This window comes from Dendrobium catenatum, unplaced genomic scaffold (assembly GCF_001605985.2).
Source record: "Dendrobium catenatum unplaced genomic scaffold, ASM160598v2 fragScaff_scaffold_716, whole genome shotgun sequence".
NCBI lineage: Eukaryota > Viridiplantae > Streptophyta > Magnoliopsida > Asparagales > Orchidaceae > Dendrobium > Dendrobium catenatum.
In genome coordinates this window covers 22481647-22489183 of record NW_021319178.1, presented here as the reverse complement: position 1 = coordinate 22489183, position 7537 = coordinate 22481647, and positions in this window count along the sequence as shown.

Genomic DNA, 7537 nt, shown 5'->3' with positions numbered 1-7537 from the left:
CAATATCATCATCATTGAATATCATTGCTTCCAACTCTGGTTCATCTAGAGAAAGATTTGCAACCTCCAACAATCTCATATCATCAAGGCACTCGAACCCAGCTCCAGTAACATCCCACATCTTATTATCACATATCATATAAAGTGAGGTTTTCCTTGATAGAAGACAAAGATTATATTCCTCCTAAATCATAATGGATATTCTCTATTTGAAGTACTATCCTTCAACATAGAAATTATAATTGATATGAAGTGAAATCAAAATATCTCAATAATAAGACAACATGAATACAACAATATATCGGTCTTTCGGGGTCCAATGGGGCTCTCCCCTAGTGGGGTTCGACCTGCCAGGGTAAGAGTAATTTTGAAGTTTTGCTTGTTTTTAAAGTTCGCAAGTTATTTGTATGGAAAGATATTGAGCGGTACCGAGCATGTACCTTCGATACCGAGCATGTACTGAGCGATACCGAGCATGTACCTAACAGTACTGAGCTTGTACCTAGCGGTACCAAGCATGTACGGAGCGGTACCGAGCATGTACATTAGCTTTTTTGGTAAGTTTCAAAAAACAACAATTAATATTTTAGGCTTCGATGTCATTTATCAGTCACTGAGAGAGGAGATGAAAATACCTTCACTGTCAAAAAGAAATTAAAATGAGAATATTCGATGATTGGGTATTAAGTGCGGACGTTGATTTGATGTTGTGGATAGAAAATAAGAAATTTAGTTTAAATCCCGCAAAATATAAGAAATTATATTTTAAAAAATTCATAAAATATTTAAGATACGCGTGTCCAATTTGCATTTAATATTTTTTAATCGGACACGTTTTCGGTGTGTCCGACACGTGTCGGAGGAGTGTCGGACGAGTGTCGTATCGGACACGGTGTTGGACACTGCACGCCTCTTTGAGGAGAAGTGTCGGTGCATCATAGCTTGGGACAGAGAGCTTGGCAGGGTCGAGTGGTTTCAGCAGGATGAAGCGCCGCGAGAGCTTGCGAGCTATATGAGGGAAAAATAAGCAAAGAAGAAAAAGCTTCGCTACGGCTCACTTTTAACGACGCGAAGGGCAGAAGCACACGTGAGTTGACTCTTCGGCGCCACTGCAAAGGGCATGGGGGTGCTGTAGCAACGAGATTTGCAGTCGCTTCGTGCAGGATATCAAATACAGGTAATCATTTTTATGAAATTCTTTTATCCATCATTTTGTCTCAGTGTAGATGTCAACAAATATATGTATAAGTTAGCAAAGCAAAGAGATAGGAGAAGTATTTAGTTCAAATAAATTGTATTAAGGATGAAGATCAAAAAGTATTTTTATTAGAAGAGGATATTCAACAAAAGTGGATGACATATTTTGATATGTTTTTCAAAGAGAACTGTGAGAATACATTGACTTTAGTGACATTAGCACTCTAAATAAAAAATAGATAATTTTATTTTTATCAGCATATAGTAAAATCGAAGTTTGAGAGGCTTTAAAAAAAATGAAATGTAAAAAAATTGTTAGACCTAATGATATTCCTATAAAGGTGTGAAAATGCTTAGGAGATGAAGGAACTTCTTAGCTTACAAAACTTTTCAATATTATTTTGAGGACTATAAAGATGTCAAATGAGTAGAGAAAGAATGTGTTGATGCCTATTTTTAAGAATAAAGGTGTTGCACAAGAGTACATGAATTAAAAAGTTGAATTAGATTAATGTGTCATACTTTAAAACTATGGAAGAGAGTTATTGAGCATAGGTTATGATGTGATACTAATGTTTCTCAAAATCAATTTGAATTTATGCCGGGTAGGTCTACTATGGAAGCTATACATTTATTGAGATGTTTAATAGAGAAGTATAAAGAGAATAAAAGGAGAATCAACATATGATATTTATTGATTTAGAGAAAGCTAATGATAAAGTTGTGGGCTCCAAAAATTCCATTTTATGTGTGTTGTGATCCCGGCCTCTCGGGGCCATCCATATATTTTTCTTTTGTTTGTTTGTGATGATGATGACAGAGGCAAAGAGTTTTAACGAGATTAAGTTCCGGGGGAATTTTCAGAAGGCAAATTGAGTTTTTAGATAAGACACTACCCAATGATTTCGCCCTCATTTGTGAGGACTTTTTTATCTGAGTTCTCGTTTCCTATAGGCACAAGCCCCTATAATTAATTACCTCTCCCAATAACAGGAGAGAACTTTCGATTAAGGCTAGTCGTTAAAGAGGTCGAATATGTTATAAACCCATCGTATAATAGCAATAATTTAGAGTTTGAGTCTTGGATTTAAATTTTTGAAGTTTAGTATCTGGAGTTTATCATCATAAATTTAAAACTCGTGGTGAGGGGAGTTAGCCTGATCAAGATCCTATGGTTCCGTCGTCCCTGGCTGTCATGTTCTCAGGTCTACTTAGTCAGAGGAGGTAGTCGACCCAACTTGACAAAAGGCACCTTGTCGGCAGACATGGGTTGCTTCGTCCAAGAATACCTTGTAAACCTAGGTTGGTGTTTGTTTAAGGGGATAAATCTGAACCCACCTTAGCTGACAGAGGGCTTTATGCCTATCAGATATACCCTATGATTCATCACTCAAGGTTTGACGCCTTTAGGGAACATACGGGCTTTGGCAGTGATCGTAATATAATGACGCCGTTTTGCGGCAAAACCAACAGATCAGAGGGCACGTGCCACGTCCTTGTTGGAAATAGGCTATTTGAGGATGAATCAAAGTGATACACCCGACACACATTTGCTTTTTGTGAGCTGAGATTAATTTCAAATTTATCACCCCCGACAAACGGTTGCGGGAGGTAGATGATTTTTAGTTTTGAGTTTTTAGATGATTGATTTTATTTCAAGAATTTGAACTTTTGTTTGATTTGAGATTTGACCCCTCCGGTTGAGATTTTCTATCAACGCGGCCATCTTCGGGTTGACGTTAAGAGCTTGGCATTCTCGAACATTGATATTTGTAACTTTAATGCATTGACCGGAGCATATACAGGGATGTATTTAGTTTAAGTGATCATATTTAATACATAAGGGGCATTCTAAAATATTTAAATATGAACCATTGTGCAGGTGATTTTGTTTAGAAAATAGTCCGGGATTTCATTTAAGGGCCTACGAACGTCTTCTGTCCGCTTGTATATAAGTTGTGGATTCGGTGGCGTATTCTAAATTAGGTTTCATTTGTAACATATAGAAGATATCCCTTTGTCGTTATTATCCCACTCAATATTTCTTACAGGGAATGATTGTTCAATAGGCATTAAGAGATCTTGCTATTATTCATAGGAGAATTATCTTGCTTGCTATAAGTTCCCCTATTCATTCCCATAGGTAGACTGATTTATTTAATACAAGCTCTTTGTCCTTGTTTGCAAACTAGTTGTTATGTGAGTTGCTACTTGTTGGAGAGCAGTTTGAGTTGTTTGGTAGTTTGGAGAGCTGCTCTATTAGAGAGCTATTGTGTGAGCTGCCACTTATTGGAGAGCAATTTCAGAGTTGCTGTGAGCGCTGTTCTTTGGAGAGTTGTTAGTTTGGGAGTTGTTCGAGTTTGCCATTTGAGTTCTATATAATGTCCCTATTAAATTCATGAGGATGATAAATGATGCTTGGCGATCATACTTGTATGCGCTCATTATCATTTTTTGTTGGATGATTTCTTAAGTCTTCAATAGGTTGCAACAAGACTACATAGAGCATTCAAGGAGGGTGTTGTAGCTACTACAACAACATCATTTCCATCACAACTAAAAGAAGTGCGAATTGCCCAAAAATATCTACTGTATCTTGGATTTAAAGTCGTTAATGGAAAAGTTTGAGTGTATTTTGATATTGCTTAAATTTAATTAGTTAAGGTTTGAAGTTATCAATTTGATTTAAATTTATATTCAATTGAATTTGTAAAATTCTTATTCCAAGTTAGATTTGAATCATAAAACTTAATCATTTAATCAATGTTGAGATTTTACTATACTTTCATATTACAGTTAATCAAGCTTTAAGATTTTTTAGATTTGATTGAATTTAATTATTCATTTCAGTGAATTTAATTCCAATTTAAGAATTGAAGTTTGGATTTCAAAATTAATTACTCAATTGATTCAGAAATCTATTTTAAAATCAATGTTTTGATTTTAGTAAAGCCTTTCAAGTTCTGATTAAATTTTTTATTTGATTAAATTAAGCTCTGATTTAATTATTTAAAGTTAGTTAATTAAATCTCTCTTTGAAAATCATTTGACTTTACTTAATTCTTAAATGGTTGCTCTTTGTTATCAAATTAATCAGATTAATTAACCTTAAAGTTTAACTATTTTAGTTAAATCAGAATTGAAATTCCATTAATTATATTATCCTGAATTCAAATTGATTAGAATTAGAGTTATTAAATTTTATTTTTAAATAATTTTAAATTCATTTATTAATCAAATTTTGATTTGAATTTTTAAATTTGCAAGTTGTATGTTTCCAACTTTTCCAAAAATTCACAAGTCCAATATTTTCGGAGAAATTTCGACAGCCTCCCAGCGTCCTCTCATCGATGCCGGGAGGTAAGAACTGACTCGACTCAGCCGGAATAAATCGACGGTGAGGATATTTGGGAGAGCGAATCTATCCCATAAAAGATTCTTCAAGTCTTCTAATGTGCATGACTTGCCAATTTAAGTAATTTAATTTAATTTTAAAAATATTTTTGGTCCCCTCGAAAATCCGGCAGTCTTCCGATGTCCCCTCCCCGACGCCGGGAGGTAAGGACTAGAGAGGGAGGGGATCGGGAGAAGCTCGATCGAGCGGCTCAGGCAAGGATCGGAGGCATGCACGCGATGGTGGGGAAGGCGGTGGACGGGCTCGGTAGCGGCGACAGTTCGGGCGGCTGAGGTTGGCGGCGGGACCTTGGTCAGCAAAGGTCGGCTGGAGTTTGTGGGATTCGGCCGAAGCAAACGAGCAAATCATGTGGTCCTAGAGCATAATGACTTCGACGACTGGAGCCGGAGATGAAGGGGGCAGAAGGTTGGAATCGCTTTGGGCTCGGAAATGGAGGCACGGCGGCGATCGTCGGCTCCGGCGGATGGGAGAAAGGTAAGTCTTAAATTCTTCTTTGCTTGCGATTTCTTCTGGTCTTGAGAATGTTTGTGTGTGTGAGAGAGCCGAATGAGAGATTTCGTTGTTTTAAGTCGTGAGTTTGCAGTTATTTGCGATCGTGGGGAAGTTATGTACGATTGTGGGTTTGTCGACGGTTATGGTCGTGAAAGCCAGATGAGGTGTTGGGTTCTTTGATAGTTAGAGGTCAACAAAAGTTTCAAGAGAATTGCTCTGGAGAGTTCTAGAAAAGAAAGAGGTTAATAATGCTTATATTCAAGTTATTAAGAATATATATGCAGGAGTTGTTACTTATATTCAAACACAAGGTGGTTTTACTAAATATTTTTCTATTTCAGTAGGATTACATCAAGGATCAGTTTTAAGTCATATATTTTTGCTCTAGTCATGGATGTTCTTGCTAGACATTTGCAAGAAGATGTACCATGGTTTATTCTTTTTGCTGATGATATTCTCCTTATTGATAAGACTAGAGAGGGTGTTAAAGATAAACTTAAGCTATAGAGGTCAACCTTCAAATCTAAATATTTTTGTTTGAGTTGATCTAAAACTTATACATGGAATGTAATTTTAGTAGTAATAAATCTAGTAGGGGGGAGGGGTTGTGACTTTGGGCGATCAAGTCATTAATAATAGATGGGGATATTATTAGTAGAATTCAAGTTAGATGGTTGAAGTGGAGGAATGGGGTCCATTTGTGATAGAAAAGCACCCCTCAAACTTAAGAGAAAATTTTATAAAATGGTGGTAAGACCTATAATGCTTTATGGGGCATAATGTTGGCCATTAAAAGACAAACATAAAATTAAGTGTTGCAGAGATGGGGATGCTTAAGTGGATGAGTGGCTTCACTCTTGGAGCAATAGTGAAACAAGTATATATGTGAAATGTTGGAGTATCTACAATAACAGATAAGATTAGAGAAAGCCATCTTAGATGATTTGTCACATAAAACATCAGCCTTTCGAGGACCCGTTAGGAGAGTGGATGTATTAGATTTGGCCTATATTAAGAAAAGTAGAGGTAAACTTAAAAAGACTTGGTTAGAAAATATTAGAACTAACCTTTTTTATTAGAATTAAATGAAAATTTGACTCTTAACATAACACAATGGAGAAAACGATTCACATAGTGAGATAAAGACTTGATATTATTATAGTTATCATTTACACATACATACACACACATTTTCTACTCAATACTCACCATATTAATTCATGTGGTAGACAATTTTATGCCTTCTCAAAGTTATATAGAATCAAATGAATGAGATTTAATTCAACATCTTTAGCCTATTGAATCAAATGAGCATGAGCATAATGATCATAATGAATCAAACACTTTCCTATCAAGCCTCCAACAAACCAAACATAAACACTAAGTTCCTAAGAAAAACATGAACCGAATTCTAATGGACTCAATATTGAACGAGCCAAACACACACAAATTCAGCTCGCTCAGTCCTGACTTATTATAACTCTATTCATAGCTAATCTTCATGGAATAAAATCAAACTAATGTTCCAATATCAATTTAATTTTTCTTGACCTTTATTTAATCAACATGTCCCCTAACTCTAGCGCATCACTCAAAAGTTTGGTTCCATAGAGTTATAGTTAATAAAATTATGAATATCCTTTATTCTTAAAAATTGGAAATATACACTTTCCGAAATCTTTGATATCATATTAGTATTAATCATTGTTTAAAGAATTTTAACAAAGTATTTAAAACTTTCACATAGCTAGCATTGTTAAATCAATATAACCAAGCTATAAGATTGATTCAATGAGAATTGCTAGTTCATTGTTTCAATTTGGTCCAATATTGAACCAACATTTTTTTAACCATAAAAAATAATAATAATAATAATAAAAACCCTATCCAACCAATAAGTCAGATCAGATGGATAACTCATAATCACATTAGGTTTTTATGAAGCTCCTCTCCATGAAAATTGAACACCCTACCCCCACCCCCTGTCATCAAATGATTCTAAAATGATTTGATTATCCATCATGAGACCTATTACAAGCTCACTGGCTACAATGAACACATAATGGTGGCCAAATTCTCAAGATCAACAATATCAACACGGCCTACTAGTTCAGAATAATGGAGGTACCAAATCTCATCATGATTGTCGAACTCACAATAGCAATAATGCAAACTTAGGATATATTCATAAAAATAAATCTCTTGTGAATTAAAATTTATTTAAAATTTTCATGCTTTATATTTCAAAAAAAGTATTAGTTTTAAAATTAGTTATTATGATATCATTCTATGATTCTAACGTTAGAAAGTGGCCAAACCTTTTGAATTGTCACCCAATAATCAATGCAGATTTAATGGCATTGCCATAACTTTCAAATTTTAATAGATATCAATGCAGATTAATGGCATTGACATAACTTTCAAATTTGAATA